Genomic DNA, 14,275 nt, shown 5'->3' with positions numbered 1-14,275 from the left:
TCAAGTAATTACTGACATTTGAACTCTGTGTGTAAAATCAGAGTGAAAAATCTCTGAATATGTGTGTGCAAACAGAATGGGAATGGAATGAACACAACCTTCTCCGCCTGTTCACAAGTTTTCATTCTTCTTTGTTTCTGAGTATTTAAAAAAATGATGTGAGATATGAGAAGATATTGGTACCTAAGAAGGACCTGGAAAGACAAAAGGGAACATCTGCTTTCTTTGTCAAAGAGGGCCATGGGCCACTTTACAGTGATGTGATACAACATCTGGGCCTGGCATGCCTGTGGGGAGTGTAAAGTCCATATATATGAAATCTCAGTCCCTCTAAAATAGATTCTCACAGGAATCACAAATGAGGATGCAGTCTCAGGGTCAGATGACCTTTATTTGGGGTTCTGTCCCCAAGTCATTAAGGGTGATGGAAACAGAAACACTCTGGGGAGTCAGGAGAAAGCTGGATCCTGGGGTTGAGTACCTTGTCCTCACTGTGGGCCACCAGGAAATCAAGCCCTCTCTGACCTTGCACTTATCTGTAAGACGGGGATAACCAGGTACCAGGTAAGACTTCCGAGGTGGGCATGAACATACAAAGAGGAAGAACAAGTACAAGCATTTTGTAAAGACAGGGGTAACATGTCTCTTCAAATGTTCCTCCTGATGATGGTGATGAGGAAGGCTCTTAACCAGTGGTGGCAGCAAATCTCACATGCTCTCCTGAGCTTCTAGGGGAGAGATCCCTGGAGAAACCAGAAGGAATTTGAAACGCAAGCTTCTCTGGCCTTAGGGTGAATTTGAACTCTTGCCACCTGGGAGTCTGCATGTAGATCGAAAGTGAACCCTAGTCCACTAGTCCATATATACGGACTTTACAACTCCCCACAGACGTGCCAGGCCCAGATGTTGTATCACAGCACTGTAAAGTGAGCCCTTACAGCTACCACTCAGTGTTCCGGACCAGGAGATGATCTGTCTGTCCTCGGACCCTGCTATGTTTCTTTTCATCAGCGTGGCAGCCAGGAGACTCCTAGCCAGCTTTAATTCTCTACTGCAGGAATTTTTTCATGCTACGCTCTGGTAGAGTTTATTCTATTCCTCTCTGTAGATTCTAATCTTTCTCTTCTACTTTAAAGGCCAGTAGAGACATTTTCTAAATGTCAGTTAATTCAACTTATTTTTGAGCATGTGATAGGAGTGCTGTAAACAATGAATGACTAGGGAGTGAATAGATGATGAAGAGTGAATGAATAATTGAACTGTACAGCACAAAAGGATAAACCTTAATGCATGCACATAAAAAAATCATTTAGGAAATCAGGGGAACCCCAGAAAGAAATGTAGACTGTGACAAGAGACTCCAACTGTATTAAAAATGTGTAAGACAATCTCGCTGAAGCAGGCAGCGGGAGAAGGTGGTGATAGCGGTAACTTTGGAAGTAAGTGGAGTCTGTAAGATTAACGGCAAAAAGAACCACACATAAACACTGTACTCAGGTTGATAATGCTGTTTCCCCAAGGGCTACAGGTTAATAATTCTGATGCAGTTAGACATGCATACTGGAACTAAACAATTCAGTAAATGGATGGCAGGTGATGGGAGCTGGGTTTCTCACTGTTTAAGCAGGAATTTACAGATAAGCAAGGTAAGGAGGCTAGAGTGATTAATGTAATGGATTAAAGCTGGAGATAGGAGTATGAACTCATGTTTAGCTGGATATAGATACAGATGGTTACAGCAGAAATATTCATGTGTGTATATACATGAGTGTGTGTGTATATAGATAGATAGATAGATAGATAGATAGATAGATGCATATATACAGGAGTTGGTATACAGATACATACATAATACTTATAATTTTTTTTCTCAGCTGAGAAGACCAAGAAGAAACAACACCCCAATAGCAATGTGCACAGCTAGAACCAAGATCTTGGTTAGTGAACTGGGCTTCTAGAAGAAATTGCTGACTTCAGTGCCACAGCAGGAAGTAAGCAAGATGAGCCTGGATCGGAAAGACTCATCAGACTCTTGGTTTCAGCTCAGGTCACGATCCCACGGGTTGTGAGATCAAGCCCCACATCAGGCACTGCAGTTATAGCATGGAGCCTGCTTGGGATTCTCTCTCTCCCTCTCTCTCTCTGCCCTTTCCCGGCTCTCATCCCACTCTCTCTCTCAAAGTAAATAAATAAACTTAAAAAAAAAAAGGAAGAAAGTACTCAAAAAATTAAAGGGCTTACATTGATTGGGGTGGGGGGAGTCAAAGAGGCACAGAAATCAGCTGAAAGAACTTTTTCAATGGCCAAAGCTGGTATAATTTAAACAACAAAATTAAGTAGTACTGTATTAAAACCAAAATAGAGAATAAATATTTATGAGTCTATACTTGTCTAAATAAGTGATTAAATAAATGTAATTGAGAAAAGAGACATACATCCTGTGTGGAGTTCCAAATAATTATGTAGACACTTTACCCTTAAGAAAGGGGAGGCATAACTCCAGACTCCTCAAGTTTGGTCTCTGCACAGTGACTTTGTTCCAAAAAAATATGAAAAAGGGAGAAACATGAGTAATTTAACAGTAGAGAAACTTGACCAACACTACCTCAGCCAGGGGATGAAAGTCAAACATCCATAGACGTAAGTCATGTGGATACTAAGAATCCTTGATATGATAGGAGAGAAGTGAAACTTGACCACTGTGGTCTTACTCTCAAAACTCCACAACATTAACTCTGAAAACTATACAACAATGATGAAAGAAATTAAAGATGACACAAAGAAATGGAAATATATTCCATGCTCATGGATTATAAGGACAAATATTGTTAAAATGTCTATACTCCCCAAAGCAATCTACACATGTAATGCAATCCCTATCAAAGTACCACCAGCATTCTTCCCAGAGCTACAACAAAAAATCCTAAAATTTATATAGAACCACAAAAGACCCCACATAAGCAGAGAAACCTTGAAAAAGAAAAGCAAAGCTAGAAGCATCATAATTCCAGGCTTCAAGTTATATTACAAAGCTGTAGTAATCAAGAGTATGGTGCTGGCACAAAAATAGACACATAGATCAATAGAACAGAATAGAAAACCCAGAAATGAATCCATAATTATATGGTCAATTAATCTTTGACAAAGCAGGAAAGAATGTCCAATGGAAAAAAGACGGTTTCTTCAACAAATGGTGTGGGAAAACTGAATAGCAACATGTAAAAGAATGAACCTGGACCACTTTCTCATATCATATACAAAAATAAATTCAAAATGGATTAAAAACCTAAATATGAGACCTGAAACCATGAAAATCCTAGAAGAGAGCACAGGCAGTAACTTCTCTGACATCAACAGTAGCAACTTTTTCCTAGATAGGTCTCCTGAGACAAGGGAGACAAAAGCAGAAATGAACTATTGGGACTACATCAAAACAATAATGGAGCCAACAATCAACAAAAATAAAAGGCAACCTACAGAAGGGGGGAGGATATTTGCAAATGACATAACTCTGATAAAGGATTAGTATCCAAAATATATAAAGAACTTATAAAATTAAAAAAAATCCAATTAAAAAAAGGTAGAAGGCAGAACAGACATTTTTTCAAAGAAGATATACAGATGGGCAACAGACACATGAAAAGATGCTCAACATCACTCATCATCAGGGAAATGCAAATTGGAACTACAATGAGATATCACACTTACCAGAATGTCTAAAATCAACAACACAAGAAGCAACATGTGTTGGTGAGGATATGGAGAAAAAGGAACCCTCTTGCACTGTTGGTGGGAAAGCACATTGATGCAGCCACTGTGGAAAACAGTATGGAGCTTCCTCCAAAAGTTAAAAATAGAACTACCCTATGACCCAATAATTGCACTACTAGGTATTTACCCAAAGAATACAAGGGGCTCAGTCAGTTAAGCATCTGACTCTTGGTTTCACCTCAGGTCATGATCTCCCAGTTCATGAGGTTGAGCCCCATGTCAGGCTCAGTGCTGACAGGCTGGAGCCTGCTTGGGATTCTCTGTCTCTCCCCTTTCTCTGCCCCTCTCCCACACGTGGGTTTGTGCGCGCACACACACTCTCTCTCTCTCTCTCTCTCTCTCTCTCTCTCAAAATAAATAAATTAAAAAAGAAACCAAAAACACAATTCAAAGGGTACATGTTTATAGCAGCATTGTTTACAACAGTCAAGATATGGAAGCTGCACATGTGTCTATTGATAGATGAATGGGTAACGATGATATGGTACATATATACATATGCATTGGAATATTACTCAGACATAAAAAATGAAATCTTGTCATTTGCAACAACACGGATGGAGCTAGAGAGTATATTGCTAAGTGAAGTCAGTCAGAGAAAGATAAATACTATATGATTTCACTCATATGTGGAATTTAAGAAACAAAAGGGAAAAAGAGACAAAGCAAGAAAGAGACTCTTAACTATAGAGAACTGATGGTAACAGAGGAGAGGGGGATGGGTTGAACAAGTGATGAGGATTAAGGAGTGCGCTTACTGTGATGAGCAGTGGGTGTTGTATGGAATTGTTGAATCACTATATTGTATACCTGAAACTAATATTACACTGGAAGTTAACTAAGTGGAATTAAAATAAAAACTTAAAAAAAAAACCCCACAACTCTAGACTAGTCATGAGTAAAACATCAAATTCCTATAGAGGGGCATCCTACAAAATACTTGAGTAGTACTCCTCAAAGCTGCCCAGGTCATCAAAAAACAAGGCAAGTCTGACAAACTGTCACAGCTGAGAGGAGCCCAAGGAGACGTGAGAACAAAATGTACTGTGGTGTCTTGCACAGGATCCTGGAGAAGAAAGGACAATAGGTAAAAACTAAGGTAATCTGAATAGGCTATAAACTTTAGTTAATATTCATATACAAATATTGGTTCATTTATTGTAGTAATGTATGATGTCAATAATAGGGAAAACTGGATACAGAGTATATGGTAGCTTTCTGCACTGTATTTTCAGTGTTTTTGTAAATCCAAGACTGCTCTAAAAATAAAGCCTATTTTTAAAAATGAATAAGTAGTTATCCTTTCAGCTGTACAAATTACTGCACAATACTATGCTTACTGTATTCCAGGCACTGTTACATTTGGGAAGCTCCAGGTTTTGTTTTTGTTTGTGTTTGTTTTTGGTTACTTTCAAATCCCGTAGAGCTGGATGAATATTTAAAATAAGAATACATGTAAAGTGATTACAACCTAGTAGAGCCTCAATGATTGCTTGGAGGAGGGGCGACCACGATGGTGAATGGGTTTGCTGTAAAAACAAAACGAAACAAAACAAAACAAAAAAAAACCAACTCACAGATATGGCATAGTCTGACAGAATTATGCCCGAGGTGGCCCCTCTGCTCAGACTGGTCCAAGATGGGTTTTTGGAGAAGGTGAGTCCTTAAGGATGAGAGCCAGTGTGCCGGGTGAGGAAAGCAGAGACAGCCTTCCTGCCGCGGACCCAGCATAATCAAAGGCATAGGAACATCACGCTGTGAGTTTAATAAGCAGGGCCGCAGCTACATGCGATCTGCTTTTGCTGAAGCACTTTACGGAAGGCTGGAAGGTGGGAAGGAAAAAAAAGCTGGAGCGGTCAGCAGTGGCCACGTCACAAAAGGCATTGCGTGCTAAGCTGAGGAGCCTGAATTTCTTCCGCAGATGAGGGAGCCATTGAGAATGTTTAGCCCCCCAGAGAGGCAATCACATTTGCATTTTGGATAGACTCACTCTGGCTGTGGGGTGGGTGGGACTGGAACACAACCAGACGGTGTGTGTGCTGCAAGGCCAGCAAGATTGAAGCCGTTTGAAAAGCACGGCATTTTCTTGGGGGGCAGTTATAGCCCTCTGACTTCCTGAGCTAACCGCACTTTTGTGAAGTGCCTGTCTAAATATTCTCTTTTTATGTGTATTAGCTGTAAAGGTGGAAGCTAACTTTGGCACAGAAATGCATCTGTGAGGCAGAGAGAAACGTTTCCTTTACGACCGATGTTTGTTCCAGACTTCCTTGCCAGGAGAGAAGAATGTGAGCTGGAAATGAAAAATCAGTGAGACTTCCGGAGCTGCCTTTGTGAAACTCTCCTTCTCTTGTACGTGAAGCCATAATATTGTGAAGATCCTGGAGTTTTAGTTCATCTTTCCTCGTGCTTCTTGCCTGGCCCTCCCTAAAGCTAAACTTCAGCAACTGACTTATGTTCTAGTTCCTCAGCATGGCTGAATGGACAGCAAGCCACAGTTGGAGTTTGGACATCCGGATTCTTACCCCAGCCTGGCTACCTATGCACCAGCTGTGGGGCTTTCTATAATCCTTTGCCATTTTGGAGCTCATTTAAAAATTTTCTTTAAACAGGAAATGCATCGCAACACCACCACTATCACCTGATCTCTACCATCACCATCAGCAGCAATATCAACAGCATCATCAGCCTGACCCCTCCATCCCGGTCTTAGTAAGGATTAAATGTAATCACGTATAGACAAACAGCTTGCACTTGCCATTAAAGGCTAATAGCATTGGAATAACCTTCAAAACGCATGAAACTTTGATCAAATTTAGTGCCTGGCGCACAGGAGGCACTCTGGGAATATTTGCTGAATGAAAATCAGGCTATTTATTATGGCCTTTCTCCATCTACTATTTAGATGCCCACTCTATGATATGGAAACGAGGCATCAACATAGGGGCACTTGTACCCCAATGTTCATAGCAGCACTCTCAACAATAGCCAAATTATGGAAAGAGCCTAAATGTCCATCAACTGATGAATGGATAAAGAAATTGTGGAATATATACACAATGGAATACTATGTGGCAATGAGAAATAATGAAATATGGCCTTTTGTAGCAACGTGGATGGAACTGGAGAGTGTAATGCTAAGTGAAATAAGCCATACAGAGAAAGACAGATACCATATGGTTTCACTCTTATGTGGATCCTGAGAAACTTAACAGAAACCCATGGGGGAGGGGAAGGAAAAAAAATAATAAATAAAAAAAAAAAAAAGAGGTTAGAGTGGGAGAGAGCCAAAGCATAAGAGACTGTTAAAAACTGAGAACAAACTGAGGGTTGATGGGGGGTGGGAGGGAGGGGAGGATGGGTGATGGGTATTGAGGAGGGCACCTTTTGGGATGAGCACTGGGTGTTGTATGGAAACCAATTTGTCAATAAATTTCATATATATAAAAAAATAAAAAAAAAAGAAAAAAAAAAGAAAAAAAAAAGAAAAAAAAAAAAGGAAACGAGGCATCAAAACTTGTGTCATTCCGGGCTTTCTGGCACAAAGTAGCTTACTGAGAAGTGAGTAGACTTACACCATAAGCCTTGGAACGACTTTAGTTCTGTTGTTACTAGGGACTCTCACTATGCCCTACAACATCTTAATGATCTCTTAGAGTGGCCTTGGCTCATTAATCATTGAATCCACTGGAAAACAAGAAGATTCTTTAATGGAGCATTTATGTATGTACCTATCTATGTAACATCACACAGATCATTTTCTTACTCCCCAGCATTAGCTTCTATATTTTCCATTGTTGCCCAGGGCCAAGCTTCTCTCTCCATCACAGACTCCATGGTTTGCTCATATTACCCTCAACTACTCGATGTTAACACCTCTCTTCCTTCTGTATCAAATGATCTTAGCCCCAGACTTGAACTGGCTTTTCTCTTTCAGGGAAGCCAGTTGACTTTTCAACGAGGTCATTTTCTTGAAAACTAAAACAAAGCAAACAAAAATCCCTGATAATCAGACTTCCAACAAAGACAAAGTGGTATACATAGTATGTTTTCTCTAGCCACTCTCAAGCTATGGGGCTACATGTGACCGCCCCCCCCGCCCTCTGGGCTAGAACTTAGATTTCTGTGCCCTAGCATTGAGCACAAGGGTCCAGTACAGAGCAGAAAATAAATATTTGTGGAGTAAATATTCTTTCTTAAAGTCTTGGGGCTGCGCTAGAACTCAGGGATAATTTAGTGCTTTGCAGCTCTAAGTACAATCTATGGACAAGCTTTACTGACAATACCGGGGAGCTTTTTAGCCCTGCAGAACCCCACTGCCTCACTTTGAGCCCATTAGATCACAATATTCATTTTCACTAGATTCTCATTTGAGAGTTACTTTTCTTGTCCAATGGTTATGAACCTTAGCTGAAATTGGAATTATCTAAAGAACATTTAAAACAATTGATATTCAGATCCCATAGAGATTCCGATTTATTTGGTCTGGGAATGCTGCCTAAATATTGAGATTTTTAAAACCTCCCATGGTATTCATATGATGAGCCAGGGCTGATAACCCATCGATCTATTTCAACTTTCTCATGGAAAAATAGATACTTCTCCAAAGCCGGATATACACATCTGGGTATTCAACAGTACTTTATAGCAAGTGAGGACTGAGCAACATTTAATCTACTACATTTTTCTAAACCTCTCTCCTTTTCCTCTCTTGCTAGAACCATCGATTTGTCCCTCTATGATAGATGCCTCCCATCTTCTATCCATGATGTCCAAGAGCTCCCCATAGCCGTTAGTTATTTCATGACTCACCATCCAGAGCTGATTAGACCAAGTGTAGGCTACAGGCAGAAGAATCAGATTCTGTCTTGTAGCAATTTGAAACTGAGACCAGGAATAGTATTGATGGTCTCGGTTCCTGATCAGTCCTCAGGTAAACAGAGGATCTGTGAGGCCATATATTTCTACCATGGAACTGGGAGCAGAGAGAGGCTATAAGTAAACAGAAGAAACAATGAATCAAGCACCTGAAGGGAGGCGGGAATAGCAAATGGAGGGAGCTAATTATCAGATTTACTTACATCTTCCAGTCCCGGTTTTGAGACCCTTCCCTAGTCAGTCTCCGTTGCCATTTCCATCCCACCATTTCATGAAACGTCGCTATTGCTAATATGCCATCTGTGTTTTTCTTAAGCCAGCTCAAGTTGGGTTTAGTCTTGGCAAGCACGAAAAGTCCTAACTAATTCATTTCATTTTCCCTAACTCTTATTAGCACACATGTGAGATCACCAACGAAACCTATAGTTAAGGGATGTGCTAATAGTCCATCCAACTTAAAAGGGGGATAAGGAATATCCATACGTGATAGCAATCCTCTTTTTCAGTGCCATAGAGGGCACTGCAAAAAACGAATGCGTGTGATTGAAGCTTTGAGCTGGACCCTTCCAAAAATGGTTACTGTTTAATCCTCCCAACATTATCGCCATGATACAGATAGGGACACTGTGGAGTTCAGAGTGGTTAGCAGACTTTCTTTGGCTTGTGTAGCTGCAAAGCAGCATTGCTTGATTCAAGTCAGTCTGTCAGACTTAACGCCTATGCAGGGCTGGCTGGCAGGGAAGCATGGCAGACATAAAGCTGGTGAAGTGAGCAGGGACCAGGGGTGAAGACCTTACTTGTCAATCAGGGGTCTGATAACGGGGCAGGTTAATCAGAGCACCTCAAAGATCTTCTTCTACCTTTTCGGAAGAGATGATGGCTTTAGAGTATTTGGGGGTCAACTTGAAGACTGCATCGGCTGCTTTTATTCCATGACAGTGGACCATGTTGTCTTACCCACTGCAGTCACAGTGTCCTTGTCCAGCACCACCTGCAGACTGTAAAAATGAAATGCACCTTTCTGATGTATGCTTTCCAATTCATCTTGGGACATATTTGAAGAGCAGCCTGGACCAGAACACTGTCCCTTGAAGCAACGATAGCAAATGTCTCCTACAGTTCTGATTCATGTCCTTTTTTCCTTTACCATTTGGGTTAAAAGTTTGCAAAATCCAAAGTGTTGTAACTACAAGGTTGCATGTATGTCCACTGTTTCAGCCGACTGTGTCAGGAGACTGTCTCGGCTGGCAACAGAGCCAGAGCAATGTCCACTGGTCATCTACCAGGGAATGGAATCTCTGTGGAAGGGAGGGACGAGGACCAGTCAACACTCAGTCCTAGGACTTCGAGCCAGGGTGTAGGTATTGCCGGCAAGGTCGGGACTCATCTGAAGATTATTTAAATACTTATATTCCAACCTGGTCATTAGAGGTATAAAAGGGCAGATATTGTCTCGATCGTGAGAATTCATTAGGAATTCACTAAGCTAGTCACGAAGCTAAAATTACATTTAGAATGTAGCAGACCTGTACACTGTATACCCCAGGAGGGCTGAGACTGTGTTCAACTAACAGTCCTTGAGCACCTAGTGTACCTCAGGTAAGGTGCTACCCAACCTCTGGGCTCTCACACATACCAAGTTTAATCTTGGAACTGCCTTTCCCTCCTGCCCACTCTCTCTCATTTTGAAAAAACTCTGCCTTATCCTCCTGAACCTTCTCCTGATCCCTTTAGCCTACCTGATTCACTGGTCATGCAATCTTTGATCTGTACACATTATGCTCTCAATGCATTTCTCATGCCAGTCTATGATGCAACTGTTTTCTTAAGGGTTCACCCTCCCGGAGCAGGACTCCTTGAACACAGAGATATGCTTTAACCAATTCTGGACCCTCAGCTTCTTGATCTGTGCTAGACAAAGAGCTCAGAGTGAACCGACTCTCCATATGCAACATCACTTGGTTTCCCATTCTCGTTTTGAAGATGAACACCACACAGTCCGTAGAGAGGTGTTAACACCACTTACCTATGCTTAGAAACAAATGTAGCCTTGCCAAGAATGTGTATTTTTATTTCCAACTACCAAAAGGTGAAGTGCACATTCACTTTGGCATAGGAAACCCCTTCCAGGAATCGACTCCATGAACATGCTCACAAAATGTGTGCCATAACATGTACAAGAATGTCCCTTGCTGCAAGGTTGATATTAGCTGGTACCCGAAAACAACCGGTGTGGTCACTTCCAGGGGACTAGTAGATCCTCTAGAATGTACATCTATGATTTTATGTGAAGATAATTCAAAAGAACTAAACATATCTGTACATAAGTGTGTGAAAAATATTATGAATAAAGCACAGCACTGAGGTGTATATAGCATTATTCCTTTTGTTAACATTACAAAGCCATAGATGATAGTGGGACACATTTACAGGCTGGTATAGGCAGAATAGTAGCAAAATTACATCATTCTTAATATAGAGGAGCTTTTTAATAGTTTGATCCATTTATTCCTCGTATCAGCTCTATGAGCCCCATTTTACAGAAGGAGAACCTGAGGCAAAAAGAGGCGATCTTTAAAATCACAGCTGGAAATGGCCCAAGACGTAGCATCATCCTGTAACAGCTTTTAAATAAGGAAGTCTGGGGGCCCCTCCCCAGACCTGCTGGGCCTAGACTCTCTCTAAGGTTGGGGTCCAGCGACCTATGACAGAATGAGCTTTCCAGGTGATTCAATGTCCACGCAGGTCAGAGAGCCACCGCTCTGTAAGCCGGGATGCTCCACCAGTTAATGTTATTTCTAAAGGAACCACAAAACTCTATTAGCTATTGAGAGGCTGAACTTGGAAAGGTGGCCGAAGACCTTCACTTTAACTTTGTTACTTACTGAAGTCCTTGAATTGTCTAGACCTACCTATATTCTATTACTTTCATTTTGATTGGTTTTAAAGGTCAACAGATATCACTGGGTAGGTGGATTATGGACCATTTTTATATGTTTGGTTTTTTTTTTTCCCCTCTTTACTTCTATTAAGTCAATGAGGAAACAAGATTAACCAGTACATGCTATTAAAACAAAGTCCCCTCCAGAAATGTGCAGCCTACAGAAAGGTGCCGGGAGAGCCATACTTGGGGTCTGCCATGGCAAAGCTTCTTCTGGCAAAACAAAGGATTCTCTTACCACCTCAGGAGCTGCCTCTCCTCTCCTTAAATTGGTAGCATCCATCTCTGTCTGCCCAGCCTTGGTGGCTTTTCGATCCTGAGCCCCAGTGTGATAATGGCCGTAATTTCCCTGAGATAATGTAGAGGTTAATGAGGTACAGGGAGCTTTGGGCCACCCACATTCATCTCCAGCTCTGGGAACTCAGGCTCTGATGAGTTGGAGAAAAATCAACCCAAAACAAGACTGAAAAGGGTCACAAGAGAATGTGGGTGCAGACCTGAGGCCAGAGGGAAAGAAGAATCATCCCAGTCCTCAGGTGATGGCATCTCCAGTACTGGAAGGAAGTATTCTGCTCCCAGATCCTGAGGAATAAGAGTCTTTCTCCAGGAAGGCGAGCGTGCCCTCCTGGGTTTTGTAGGATGGTTAGTATTCTGTGAGACTTTTCAAAAAATAAAAACCAGTTTTATTGGTTAAAAAAGAATCCTCAATATCTAGAAGACTATCTGAAATTCCAAAAGCACCTGAAAGGATTGTGATGTCGAGCAGTAAGGAAACATGTATAGTGTTGGTTTCTCTAGAGTTACCCAGGCTAATTTGATAACAGAACAACCTTTCTGTTTTAGTTATAATTTGATTCACTTTCTGGTGGCTTCTAAGAAAGCCGCAGTGTTGTAGTGTCTTCATGGCAGTGTAACTTGGGGATTTCTGGTAGAAACAAAGGGAATGTCTTCAGACTTGACTGTTGAAGCGTGAATGCATTCATTGATTCAGCCAGCATGGTCTGGTTGTGTGTGCCCCACCCTGGGGTAGGTACTGAGATGAAATAAACATTGTATCCACCCTGAAAGCCCTCATTGTCTGGAAGGGAGAGAGGAATATAAACAAACAAGAAGGAAGCTAAGAGAACAGGGCTGTGGCAGAAGCAAATTTCTTACATCAGAAGGGGACAGGGAGGAGCTCCAGCCAGGAAAGTGCCCAAGAGAACCAGGACCCAAGGAAGGGAGGCCAAAACTCCCTAGAACAGGGGTTACGTGTGGGCTGTCGAATCAGATGCCCAAACTCTGTCACTTACCAGCTCTGTCATCTTGGGCACCTAGTTTATCCTTCTGAACCCTGGTTGCCTTTTCTGTAAACAGGGGCAGTAGGAATGCCTTGTTATGGGATTGGTGCTCCTCATGTAGAGGACATTTCTAACACAGAGGCAGTTTCCTCAGGTAAAGAACTGACAACGTACAAGTGACAGAGTGGTGGCTGGGGGCAGGGGCTAGGGAGAGAAGGCCAAGAAGCCCACCAGGCATCTGGCTGAGTGAGTGCAAACCCTCAGGGGAGTGGGGGAGAGGAGGAGGAAGAAGACAGGTTTCCTTTCCCTGCTGTTTCTTTTTTGAGGGGAGAGGGGTAAGAAAGATTAACTTTCTGTTAAACCAAGGTGTCATGGGTTGAACTGCGTCTTCTAAAAAGAGATGTTCATGGGGGCGCCTAGGTGGCTCAGTCAGTTGAGTGTCTGACTTCAGCTCAGGATCTCTGAGTTCGAGCCCTGCATGGGGCTTGCTGCTGTCAGTGCAGAGCTCGCTTCAGATCCTCTGTCTCCCTCTCTCTCTGCCCCTCCCCAGCTCATTCTCTCTCTCTCAAAAATAAGCATTAAAAAAAAAAAAATGTTCACATTCTACTCCAGTACCTGTGAATGTAACCTTATTTGGAAATAGGGTCTTTGTGGTGTAATTAGTTGAGGTCATTAGGGTGGGACCTAAATCCAATGACTGATGTCCTTATAAGAAGTGGAGAAGATGCAAACAGATACATAGGGAAGGTGACAGGGGCAGAGACTGGAGGGAGGCGGCTGGGAGGGAGCCAGGAAGACGAGGACGGCCAACAACCAACACATGCCAGCAGAGAGGCGTGGGGCGTCTTTCCTCAGAGCTTCCACGAAGAACCAACCTTACCAACACCCTGATTTTGGACTTCTGGCTTCTAGAACTAAAATCAAATACATTTCTGCTGTTTGAAGCCACCCAATGTGTGCGGTTTTGTTACGTAGCCCTAGGGAATAAAATCTCAGGGTTCCTCACCCTCAGGACTGTTGACATGTAGGGCAAGATCAGTTCTTTGCTGGGAGGTGGGAAGGACTATTCTGTGCACTGTTGGATGCTGACAGCACCCCTGGCTTCTATCCTGTCCCCGTAGAACCACCACCATGCCGAGTTGGGACAAACGGGTTGCTCACTTGTTCATTCATGTATTTATTCATCTAAGTATTGATTCACTGGTCCATTTGTTTACACTCAGGACCTATTTACTTAGAACTGAGTGTGGACCAGGTATCTTTTTAGGCTCTGGGAATGCAACAGAAGCACTACGGTGGAGTGGGGAACACAGATTCTAATAAAATATTCATACACAGCCTTACAAACTGGGGTACGTGCTCAGAATAAAAGGACTATGGTTCCAGGCATTGTTATCACAAAGGGGTG

At 42.2% G+C, this 14,275-nt stretch overlaps 1 long non-coding RNA gene across 2 annotated transcripts in view; it reads left to right on the top strand.

The window, feature by feature from the left end:
* Positions 1-2,075, top strand: part of LOC124511846 (uncharacterized) — a 386,281-nt gene extending 384,206 nt beyond the window's left edge. For both annotated transcript variants that reach the window (XR_006961968.1, XR_006961967.1), the window contains one exon: positions 1,875-2,075. This is a non-coding gene — a long non-coding RNA (uncharacterized LOC124511846). The remainder of the gene's footprint in view (positions 1-1,874) is intronic.
* Positions 2,076-14,275: the final 12,200 nt, after the last annotated feature.

This window comes from Lynx rufus, unplaced genomic scaffold (genome assembly GCF_022079265.1).
Source record: "Lynx rufus isolate CCGP_SWC_20201006 ecotype Redwood Valley unplaced genomic scaffold, mLynRuf1.p SCAF_16, whole genome shotgun sequence".
NCBI lineage: Eukaryota > Metazoa > Chordata > Mammalia > Carnivora > Felidae > Lynx > Lynx rufus.
This window is presented reverse-complemented; position numbering and strand designations above follow the sequence as displayed.